The sequence below is a fragment of the Ambystoma mexicanum genome, chromosome 8 (assembly GCF_040938575.1).
Source record: "Ambystoma mexicanum isolate Mex_15411 chromosome 8, UKY_AmexF1_1, whole genome shotgun sequence".
Taxonomy (NCBI): Eukaryota; Metazoa; Chordata; class Amphibia; order Caudata; family Ambystomatidae; genus Ambystoma; species Ambystoma mexicanum.
In genome coordinates, this window is record NC_090929.1 from 371472718 (window position 1) to 371485628 (window position 12911).

Consider the following 12911-nt stretch of genomic DNA (forward strand, 5'->3'; position numbering starts at 1 on the left):
CTTAATGGCTTGCACAAAAAATGAAGAACAACGTTTTACTTACAGACGGACTGCCATTTGCTGACCCTGCACCCATCGATTACCCGCCACAGCAGACGCAGATCTGACTCATCTCTCTGCCTCTGGGAGTTAAATTATGCAAACTAATCAAGGAAATTAAAGCGCTGCCTCTAAGAGCCAAGAGAGTTGTTTGTTTTATTTGTGCAGTCTCTCATCTACGTTCAGAGAAACACAGCAGCCAGGATCGCTTTCTGAAACCCACTCACTTGACAGGACAGGTAGCCAGTGGTGGACTGGCCTATAGGGAACTCTGGAGATTTCCCGCTAGGCCTCTGCACCCTGGGCCTCTTGTGTGGTAACCTATTTTATTTCCAAATGTTCTCATAGGAAAAGGATTGGGCTGGCTGAAAATGCGCAATATTGGGCCACTTTGCACATTATTTCCAGGACCTCTTTTGGTTCTCAGTCCGCCTCTGCAGGTAGTCAGGGTAAAACGGGGAACCAGGCACAGAAGTGTGATGTTCTTTATAGCTTTTCACTGCTACAGCTTGCAACCGCAGCCAGCAGTAGTAGTATATTTTGGGGAAACTGTTGTGCAGATTTGATGACCCATTGGGGGAAGAGATGCAGGTGCTTATGTACATCACTCCATCCCGCAGAAACCCGTCACACGCAGATGTCCCGTTAGACGGCGGCACAATAACTTAAGCCACATGCATCATGTATGGGCCACCAAAAGATGCAAATGGGAACGCTTGTGCTCTTCTGCATGCCTTTTATCTGCTACATTTTAAAATTATTTATAAACCCACTTAAAATGTATTGGAAAACATTGGATTCGTTTACTGCCAATTTGACTGAAAGTCAAAGTATGTGTGATGTCCCTTCTTGTGACATTGTGTCAAAGTTCTGAGAAGACTGTGCGAGTAAGAGGATGAAGGACTACAACGAAGAAGAGGAACTGGGATGAGAAAGGGAAAGAGGCACTGAGGCAAGGATGAGGGACCAACTAGGAAGCAGTCTCTATTAGTTAAAAGGATTTGGATAAGGAAGCGGGTTTGGAATAAAGGAGAGGAATTTGGATGAAGATGATTGGGATGAGTAGCGAATGTGATGAGTAAGAGGAGGAGGAATTGGGATGAGAAAGTGGAAAGAAGACAAGGAAGCATCTGAGACGAGTAAGAGGAAAAGTGACTGGAATTAGCAAGGGGAAATGTGATGAGAAAGGAGAATGACTGGCAAGAGGAAGAGGGACTGGCAAAAGGAAGAGGGACACGAGACTAGGGGAGAAACAAAAGACTGGAAGGAGCAAGGGAACTGGGATAAGGAGGAGGGACTGGCACGAGAAGTGACTAGTAAAAGGGATTGAGATGGAGATGAGCGATTAGGAAGAGTTATAGAAAATTGGATTGAGTAAAAAGGATGAGGGACCCAGAGGAGGAATCGTAAAGAGGACAGGGGAAGGCGCATGGAAGAGGACACAGGACTAAAAGGAGAAAGAAAGAATGAGACAAGGAATAGGTAATGGCATGATAAAGGGGATGAGGGCCTGGCTGGGAGCCCTCCTAGCCACTCAAAACATCCACATCCACCAATACACCAACAACACACAGCTAAACCTCAAGATCGACTCCATCAAGGACATCCGTAGGCTCAAAGCCTGCCTTTCTCTGATCCAGTCTTGAATGTCTAGTGCATACCTGAAGCTTAACCATTCCAAGACTGAATTCCTGCTCCTAATTAACAACACAGAACCCAGACATACAGACCTGGCCATCAACCGTGAACTCTGAGGGCTTCACACTCCAGCTCACCTCCTGCGCCAAGTCCCTTGGGTTCCATATCGAGAAACACCTCTCCTTCAAAACACACATAGCTAAGAAACCTCAGATAGCTTGGTATCAGCTCTCCCTCCTGCAGAAAGTCCAGCCCTTCCTCGGTCCGAACAGCTTTAGATCCACAGTTTAAGCACTGGTGCTATCCCCCCTTGATGGGGCAATGCCCTCCACGAAGGCCTCTCGTCGTCCTCCCTTGTGCCCCTGAGAAGTGTCCTACATGTGGCTAAATGCCTCATTAAGGGCCTACGCAGACAGAATCACATCACCCCGGGCCTCATTGGCCATCACTGGCTTCCAGTGCATGCACAAAATCACCTTCAAGTCTTACTGCTTCATCCATAAGGCAGTCACACTCGATTCACACAGCTACCCCGTAAAGAAACTAAGCATCTCTGGTGGACAACGCACCACCAGAAGCCAGGACATGTGCAGAGTTTAAATCTGCTGCTGCAAAAAGGAAAGGACCAGAAAACAAGCCTTCTCTGCCAACGCCCCAAGACTATGGAACCTCCTCCCCATCAGCCTCACCCCCACGCTCCTACAATTTAAGAAAAACTCAAGACCCACCACTTCAAGGAGTCGCTCCTCCTCAACACCTAAGCCATCGCATTGCCCCCTTGCACCACCTAACTTGCTAGACGTTGCCTGCCCTTCTCCTCCCCGCCACCCAGTACAGTTGTACCCCTCCTCTATGCCCTCTGTATCCTACCCCTGGTGTATATCTGTTCTGTTTTTACCTCTTATGCATCTGTGATGTTGTATACCTCTGTAAAGTGCTTAGTTATGTATTTGTATTGTTGTATACCTCTGTAAAATGCTCTGTTGCTTCTCGAAGCTAGCTGCACGCTCAATAAATACAATAATAATTATAACGAAGAAAAGGGAATGGCACAAGCAAGGGGGACTCTGTAGAGGAAGCGTACAAAGAACTGCAAAGAGTGTGTGGGGCTGGGAAGAGGAACTGGGGCATGGGACTTGGAAAAGGATGAAGGACTGGAGAAAGAAAGCAGACGAGGATGAAGAGGACAGACTTTGACGAGATAGACTAAGTGGAACTAGGACATAGAAGAGGGACTGTGACGAGAATGGGGAAGAGAGACTGAGGCGAGTAAGAGTCTAGCACAAGGATGTGGGACTGGGATGAGGAAGAGTCTAGCACAATTTACATAGCTCTGCCCAACCAATGCACTCTAGCAACATAGGTGCATGGCACTCCCATCTGGATCCAAATGTCTCCAAGCACTAAATAAGACCACCTAGAAACCGTGTCAAACCCAAAGCTCAGGGTACCCACGGTCTACAAACACCAAAAACAGAAAGGCAGTCTTACATTTCCATCTCTACTCACTAATATATGCCCATTCCCCTCTCATTCAGATTCACCAGAGTGCCTGCAGACCATGCAAATGGCAGCAATGCGTGGGATAAATTGCAGCAACAGAATATCAAGGAAGGGGGCGTCAAAGGCATATCGTGCCACTTCTAACAACCCCATGATTTTAGTGACATTTTGATTGTGATTGGTTTCATTAGTAAGAGCATTAGGTTGACTTATGAGCCCAAGGGCTAATTTGCCAGCACTGCCAGGTAATCGGCTCAGCTGACTATGTGTGAGGGCCCATTTCAACATGATGGTTGCCCCCCTCATTGCATAGACTGGAAAACAGTTTGAAGCACCTGTGGACCGCATACATTACAATGCAGACAAAGCAATACAGACGTGGATTAATAGCCGCTGATTATCACAAGACGGTCAGCCAGCAGGGAGCTGAAACACTAAATGCCTGCAAAAAGCTAGAAATCCTTCTTTGTCAGCAAGTGCTGATCTGGAGGAACCAGTGCTAGAAGGCAACGAGATGATAATACTTCTGTATACCCGGAGGGGCATGGCAACCGGAAGGGCACCAGCAAATGCGGCTTGTAAGGAGGGCGCTGCAAAGGGCACAGGTCAAGCCCCAGAACGAAAGTAATATACAACGAAATAAATTCCTGTGTTATAAAACTGCTGACTTAGTAACATGGGGGCAGTTGCTGGGGACCCCCTTAATCTCGAAGTCCCTTTGAACTGAAGACCGTCCCTGCTTGCTACTTAGATGAAGGAAGGAATTCATGAATTAATGATTTAGAAGTGTTCGAAGGAAGCTCTTCAACAACATGTACACGCATGAACTTTACAGTGTCGATTCGGGTGGCAATATACACTGCTGCTTGACAAATGGCTTAGTCTCAATTCCTAGATCTGTCCACATTGCAAATGCTAAGAAACAGGCAGGAAACCAGTGCCTATCACCATGTCAGGGGGACTTGTCAAGGGGACTTTCTTTCGGGCAGATGTCTTCGTTAGGAAAGTAACCTCTGCACAAAGTCGCAGAAATGTGCAACAAGGTCGCTTACTACCCCAGGACCTACCCCAGCAAGAAAGAGTGCAGCCTTCCGTGCCCAGAGGGTTGTAGTAAGGATGTAGGGGCAAGGGGAGAGCAAGAGAGCACCACTGAAAAATCCTCTTCAGCAGGTATAATATACACAAAACGGGATCTTAGAAAAATGAAGGATGTAAACATTTCAAAGCCCAAAATACAGAATTTCGAAAGCACCATTTTAATATATACACACACACACTAATATGTGTGGGGGGTTACGCTAATTAAAAAAAAAGGTGGATATATCGGGGGAGCTGCAGGGGTACACATATATATGCAGTAAAAAATGAGGTTTAAAAGTCGGTATTTTGGGCTTCTTGATTTTATTTTCGAAGTAATCACCTAGATCCCACAAAACAACAGCAAGTACTCACACATACAAGGGTCCCCGGTCAGCCTCAAAACACTGCATATGAAGATGCTGTCCCGCGTGAAGGTGCCCCTGGTGCACAGCGCGAGTCCCTCATGCACTCTCAGCACCTTCCGGGAGGCCTTATTTTAGTGCAGGTGCTCCGTTCCAGGAAGGGGGAGGGGTATGCGGGGTTGGGTGAGATCAAAAAAGAGAGCGACAGAGAGAAAGGCGACCCGAGGGTACCCTATTCGGGCTACTCCACCCTGTAACGTGTAGCATTCAAGGCCTCTCCATCCTTTGTGCAATCTTTTCGAGCCCGGACTGGCGGATATCCAGGAAACCAGGAGGCCTTCGGGGCAGGCTCAGTATAAACAGTTGTGGCTCTTACAACAGAGGCACAGAAACAGGAAGTGAGAGGAGCATAAAACCCCTTTGTACAGAAAGTCGCGACAGAGTATGGGAACGGCCCGAGTCGTGGTGCTCACACAAGAGGCGCAGGACGGCAGGGTGACCCGAGCGACACCCACGCAGCCAGGGGGCCTGGGCTCGCCAGACACTATGAATACGCTCCTATGTGCGCCGCCTTTTAGTTTATCTTCGTTCCCGCCCCCAGTGTGGGTCCTGATGCAAATCTCCAAGTCCGAGACCCAGGAAAGGGCGCAACGCTCCATCTGTATTCCACGCGTTCTGTAGTGCAGAGGACTCATTTTCACAAAAATGTTCTGGGAATACGGAGACGTCACCCTCCAATCGGAAGCGAGGATCTGGCGGTCCGGGCCCAAGGAAGGAGCTTTGCATTCTGAAATTAAGATCACCCGTCTGTTGCCTTCCTATATACATTCCAGACCCAATTCTACTAGGAAGATTTTCTGCTCCTGCTTAAACGCTCTGCACTCAATTAAAAGACTGGGGCTCTTTTTTCGAAGTCCCTCGTAAATTGTACAGAGGGGACCAACTAAGTTCGCACCTGCATACAAACAAGGTTCCCCACTGCGCAGTTTTTGCCCTTTGCACTACGAAGTGCCCAAGGGAGGTGTAAAATGCTGGGGAAAATCCCCTTAGACTACCCTTCTACACTTTGCATTGCAAATTGAGCCAATGTGGCCTTCCATTTACGCATGGCAGGCAGTGCTTACAGTGGATTCCATAGCAATCCACAGCATTTACACCAGCATGAAAACATCAGGACGGTGTAAATGCTGTCGCATTTGTATGGTAGAGAAGACGGGGTGGTATCAGGGAATAAATAGCAGCAAAAATGTTGCCGGTAAAAAAATTGTGGCTGGTTTGACCCGGTAAAGGTGTACCCCATTATACCATTTAAGAGGAGTGGGGGTGTCCCCCGCTCCCCTTAAATGGTATAATGGGTCCGGGGGTTGCAGGGGTGTGCCCCGCATCCTTTAAATGATTGTGGCGGCAAAACCACTGCATTTTTGCGGCAATATTTTGTACACACAGCCATTTTTGCTGTGATTTTAAAACATGGAACCGACGGTGTGGAGGAGCATGCCCCCGCTCTGCCATGAATATACATTAAAATGTAGAGTAAAAAAAATCACGAGTAAAATGTTTACACATGCTCTTTGTACATGAATTTCACATAACTCCACAATTAGCATAGCCGCCAGTATGGCACTACTTCTTGTCCTGACTGGAATGGATGAAGGGGTGTAGCATTCCTCTGCCACACAGAAAAACTGGCTCATTTGGAAGATTGCACAATGAAGTCCAGGCAAGTCAATTGCACGGTTCATGGTTGCACAAGTTATGATATGATATGTTATTTATAACGCGCTTAATACCTAGAGGTTTCTAAGCACGGATCCGGGGATCGAACATGTGTTGCTCCGTGTCGTCTTGCTTCCAAGGCGAGCACATTGCCCCTGAGCTGCCCTCCCGAAACTAGCTCTTCTAAGACAGATGACAGTTGTGCTATGATTTTGGTGCTGTCTCTGCAGCCAGTGCAAGCAGCTGTAGGTTCAATAGTTGAAAGGTGTAAGACCATAACAGGATACGCGTCACTTTTATGAGCATTGGCTATGAACTGAACCCTCCAAATAAGAGTGAATTGACTTACGATGTAAATGCTTTTGCAATGCATGCCATTTCCCTTAATGCATGCCATTTCCCTTAATGCAATTCCATATTACACATTACATTTTGGACATTATATAATGCTCCAGTTTGGACTCTCATAAGCCTCAACCTGTCAAAATTGTTACGTTGCAATGGTCCTCTAATCCAGACATGCAGAAATGCTTCTTTATACTACATTGGAGAAGCATTTTGGGGGGTCCGAGAACAAAAAGTCCAAAGCTATGGGTAACAAATGGAGGCTCTGATGGGGATTCCGAGCTGCACATGAAAGACACTAACCTGGAGAACTATGCATTGGACACTTGGTGAAGTGTTTTGCTAGAAGAGAAATAATTATGGGAAATTACAATTTTCCATAAGAGTCAAAGAGTGCGCATTTAACTGTTCATACAGTGCCACTATTGACCCATTACATTTGCAAAGCCCTCACTGAATCATGCATTCTAGACATCAGTGGTAAGATGCACGTGTGGCCCTGCACTTTACAACTCTGCGACCATTTGACACCATGCACTCATAATGAATGTTATGTTATGATCATTTGTAGAGCGCTGACCATCACCAGGTAGGGCATCCCAGCGCTGGGGGGGCACGGACTGAGAGCGCAGCGGAAATGAGAGCGCAGAGGATTGAGTGGTGAACAGGAAGGTTTTCCTCGCGGGCTGAAAGGGGTAGCTCACAGAAGTAGTGGAGTAAAACAGGTACAGCGTTCCACAGCAGAGCAGTGGTGACTGAAAAAGAGTGACCCCCCCCATGCGGGAGCACTTAAAGCATGGAGCAGAAATACAGAAGGCCGCGACAGAGCGGAGAGTACCGGAGGGGATGTATCTAATAAATCTGGACTCCAAATACTCTGTACCTATCTTGCAGAAGGACCGATGGACCAGGCAGAGTGCCTTAAACTTTACCTGTTGGGACACACCAGAAGGCAGTGCAAAGAGTTCAGAATGGCGGAGGCAGAGGAGAGGCGAGAAGCCCCCCAGGGGCAATCGGGCTACCAAAATCTGCAAGCGTTGGAGGAGGTACGCAGGTTGGACAAGGCAGAGGGAGTTAGAGTAGTCAATAGAGACGGAGACGAGAGACAGGACAACTAATGGGCGGAGAGGAGGTGGGAGGTAAGGGAGGACTTTACGCAGAATGCAAAGCTTGAACTGGACAGCTTTGCACACTGCGCTTACCTGGTCAAACATCGACAGGGATGCTGATAGTTTGATGCTGCAGAAGGAGATGGCAGAGGGCTGAGTTCAGCTGGCCAAAAAGCTGAGGAGCACAGGAGGATCCGGTGGGGCACCAACCACAAGGACCTCTGTCTTACCACCATTAAGACGGAACCAGTTGCTACACATCCAATGCGTAGATGGCCGAAAGGCAGAACAACAGCGCTAATCAGTGAAGGGGAGAGCCAGATTAGGGCTAACTAAGACATGGGTGTCGTCTGCATAGAAGTAGAACCAAAAACCAAAAGAGTGAATATGTTTAACAAGGGGGTGAATATATAAATATATTAAAAAGAAGAGGGGAGATTGCAGAACCCTGGGGTACCCCACAAGTGAGAGGCAAAGGAGGAGAGGTGAAGGGAGGAAGAGAGGGACAGGGAGCAGTTCAAAAGCAAAGAAAGGAACCAGTAAAGGACCCAGCTGGAGACACCCACAGCAGAAAGTCTATTGATCAGAATGGCATGATCGATTGTGTCGAATGCGGTGGTGAGGTCTAAAAGGATCAGGGTAGCAATGCCCCACCGATCTACGATTTGGACCAGAACGTCGAGCGGAAACACCAAAACAGATTCTGTGTCTCAGCGAGGCCTAAGCCCCGACTGGAAGGGATCCAGGGCAGCAGAGTCCTCCAGAAATGAGCGGAGGAGGGGAGAGACCAGAGCTTCAAGTAACTTTAGGGGTGAAGTGAGCAGAGAGATGGGCCAAAAATTACAAGAAAGTAGACAATCAAGAATATTTCTTTTATAAGGGGGATGACCAGTGCATGCAACAGTGTAACAGAAATGCGGCCAGTCAAAAAGGATAGGTTAACAGCTGAGGTCACTGAGGTGATGATGCAGGTAATGATCTCTAAGTGTACACAGCGGGACAGGATCTGTCAGGAAGGTGCATATTCTAAGGCTTTGCAATTTCTACAAGGCTGACTTTGCCACTCAATACCATACATGCCCAGCGGACAAGCAAGCATCCTTTCCAAGATTCTTTGCTTTGATACCAGTTTGCAGTCCCTAAAAGTTGAGGGGGAAAGCCCGCCCTCGAACCTCTCAAATGTGCCCAGAGTAAAAACACAATACAATCGAGTCAGCACAGATCTGTGAGGGTGGTTGGAACTATGCCTCCCCTGTACCCTCAAGAGAATGCCCCCAGGATTGATAACTTTGAAATGTACTTGGGGTCGGAGGTGGGCAATCTTTTTGGTGCAACCTTTGACCCAAGGGATGTCATGGGTATGGACATCATGGGAACCGATATCACCAGGTGACATCACAGACATATGTCCTGGCTAGGCTTAGATTTTTTTTTAATGAAGACAACTACTGACACCACCCTTGGAAGCCTTGCATACCATCATTCTTCTAGACCGCCTGTACCATTGCAGAAGAGGCCCAGCCATTTGCAAAATAGTCTTGACACTGGCATCAATGTAATAGTAATGCACACTGCTTCAGCGGAGCAGGCCAGTCATAACTGCTAGGCCATGTTCTCTCTGCATGATAACACAAGTAAGCACATTCAGTTATCGGCCTGGCTGGAAGTAATCCGTTATCTGCAGCTTGATTCCCTAGGAACACAAGCAGGAACCCACTTCTAGGAATACACGCAGACATCATACCCACTGCCATTGCTCTGGCGACCCTACATATTGTATGCAAATCAGTCTTGGCACCAATGTGAGCGTTTTCCGGCTAAAATGACAGATTGCAAGGCCAAAACATGGCTAGTGCTACTTGTGTTCCACAGCAGAGTTGACGAAGCCTAGACGTTTAGAATGGATGGATCCTTTTGGTGGCAGCAGCAAAACTGATTTGCATATGGCTGGTCCCCTTCTGCAATGTTGTCTCTCAGGAGAATAGCTCAGTGGCAACATGCTCGCCTTGGAAGAAAGATGACATGGAGCACCACAGGTTCGATCCCCGGGTCCGCCCTTAGAAACCTATGGGTATTAAGCGCGTTATAAATAACCTATCATATCAATGGCACAGATGGGTTCAAAAAAAGGTGGTATGACAGGTTGGGTCAAGGTTAGTGGTTTTGGTTTCATTCAAAGCCTTGCCTCATCACTTTCGGGGTGTCAAGGAGCCTTCTAAGTGGCAGAAGTCAAGCTATAAAAGACCCAGGCTATGCAAAATACAGTTACATGACTTTTTGATTTTACTCAGCTTTCCCCTAAAGAATTGCATTTGTCATGTAGCCACCCATGTTTTCTTTTCACCCAACCATAATTAGGGAAACCCACAGAAGAGGTATGGAATATCACTTGTAATGTACCTCAGTTGGTTCATGCACGCTGCAGGTCACAAGATTGTCTGCTGGATGAGCCAGTGCAGCATTTCATCCTTCTAAGGCTACTAGCAGGAGTTTCACTGAGCTGGCTCATGGCACTTTGGAATGTGGGGGTGGCAAACAGAGTTGCTAACATGTTTAGGTCACGGGGGAGCTTTGCTCAGTACCCCAGAAGATAAAATGAGAGCAACAAGCAGCCCTGGGTGGTGAAAAATGGGGAGCCAATCTAAACCAATGAATAGCAAGTGGAGGGCCTCAGGTCTAGGCAATCACTCGTATGCCAAACCGTGGCTGCTGGTGAAAGTTTTACCAGGAGGGGCGGAAATATATGTCCCAGATATGCCACAGCGACTGAGCGTAGTGAGGGAGCCCACACCAATAAAAGGGGTTTTGTGTGGCTTGTCCCCCCAGAATGTTTTTAAAATAATGGGGTAAAATGGTGCATTTTAAAGCACACTTTTCAGAAAAATTGTGGAAAAAACCAAATCGTTTGCAGTTGCTTTTGTAGGGTTACTCATGAAAAAATCCAATAGATGCAAGTCACCAACAGTGAACAGGAGCATTTCTCCAACAGATTTTCATGATGCCTATTCGTACAATATGTGCCAGTAGAAAACATTTTCACACTGGCTGTAGCCATACATTTCCATGCTGAGTGCACCATTTTATTCCAGTATTCTCATAAAAGAACAATCATAATCATGTTTGCTTTTCGCATAATGGCAGTAATTATACTATAAGAAAACATGCCCATGTTTGTTCTGCCAATATATGGCAATATCCCCACATAAGACCATACTCCGGTTGGCTTTACCATTAAAAATGAATGTCAAAGTGTGAAAACATGTCCAAACTGGCTGTACTAAAAGGCCAGTCAAGCTGCATAATGTCATGCTTGATTTATCAAAAGATGCCCAATACAAAATGTCATACCGTAATAAGAAATGGCTAGACTGGCTGCATGACAGTGACGGTCTTGCTTCATAATAACACTTATCATGCTTGCTTTACCAAAGATGCCCAATACCAAAGGCCATACCACAATACGAAATGACTAGACTGGCTGCATTGAAATGCCAGTCTAGCTACATAATAAGACTTATGCTTGCTTTACCATAGATGCCTAATACAAAATGTCATGCCACAGTAAGAAAAATACCACTGATCCTGCTTGCTTTATCAAAGATACCCAATACAAAATGTCATACAGCAATAAGAAATGGCTAAACTGGTTGCATAACAGCGACAGTCTTGCTTCATAACAAAAATGATCACGCTTGCTTTACAAAAGATGCCCAATACAAAATGCCATACCAAAATAGGAAATGACTAGACTGGATGAATTGAAATGCCAGTCTAGCTTCATATTATTACTGCTCATGCTTGCATTATCAAAGCTGCCCAATATACAATGTCATGCCACAATAAGAAATGGCTAGACTGGCTGCATTAAAATGCAAGTCTAACTACATAACACTTATCAGCTGGCTTTATTAAAAATGCACAGTAAAAAATGTCATGCCTGTTCCATGGTGAGCCAGCGCCTTGCATTCAGGCCTAATCACATTAATGATTAGTGTGATTGCGAGGTGCTGTGGGTCCCTAGGGGCAGATGTGTGTCAGGAGCTGGGGTCACTGGGTACAGCCATGGCATTTTTAATTGGGCATAGGTGCCAAGGAAAATCTTCCTAAGGGGTCAGGCTTCACATTGCATGTGAGGTGCTAGAAATCCAAGTGGACTGAGCTTGCATTCTTTATTGGGAATACCAAGTAAAAAGTGCTATGCCTGCCCCCTGGGCCTCAATGCCTCACATGCACACAATTAATGTGATTGTGTGTATGTGAGGCACTGGGGGGCACTGGGGGCTGGCATGTTTTTTTTACTATTCACTATACTTAAGGTAAAACAAACACCCCAAAGAGAACCTACCTCCACGGTTCGGGGTTTACCATCACTATTTATACAAAAAGGAGAATAGGTGCATAACAATTAGTCTAATAAGTCTCTCATCTGTCTAGCGAAGGATGTTAATTATGATCTATAACCATTGGTCCTGAAAAAATGGACTTAGTACACAATACATTCTTATAAATTTGACCATTTTAATTCCCCAAAATCGATAAAACACTACTAAAAAACTTTTTAAAAAACATACAATATAACCCAAGATTTAGACCCACATGGTGGGTATAGCAGCAACCTAATGGGATAAATTACATCACAATTAACAACATGTAAATTTCAACAAACACTTACAATGCACTCTGTATTTAAACAAAGTGTCGATTCACAAACAACCATATCCCGACATGTTTCAGTTCTTTATAGCTTCTCAATGCTTGAACTTTCATCAGGGGAAAAAAATGTGTTTTCACATAAGTTCTTCACCACCATGTAATCCCGGGTAGAGAGCGCGGCGATCCCAAATGAGGACACCTGCACAGAACAAGATCAACACCTCCATACAAGACAGTGAGATACGTTCTCAAGGTAACAACACAAAACCACTAGGCTACACCAATACGGTGGCTAGAGGACTAGGAGCAGGTCCTAAATAGGCCTGCCCTAAACAAGTTACCACTACTATACCTCTAGGTGTAGCTTTAGCATTACAAATGTCAATGTCAATAACTTCAGACTTCTTGAATCAAGTCTATTTTGATATATGGGTTTTCAAGGTACCCCTTCTAATTCCAAGGTCTG

General features: G+C 46.0%; 1 protein-coding gene across 7 annotated transcripts in view; it reads right to left on the reverse strand.

Moving 5' to 3' along the window:
- The window catches only part of LOC138471946 (uncharacterized), an 835353-nt gene that overhangs the window by 462185 nt on the left and 360257 nt on the right, over positions 1-12911 (reverse strand). The window contains exon 1 of one of the 7 annotated variants that reach the window (XM_069609831.1): positions 4633-4867. The exons of the other annotated variants lie outside the window; for them this stretch is intronic. The gene's annotated coding sequence lies outside the window, so the exon portion shown is untranslated. Of the gene's footprint in view, positions 1-4632; positions 4868-12911 lie in introns of those variants that run through there. 7 annotated transcript variants of the gene reach the window in all.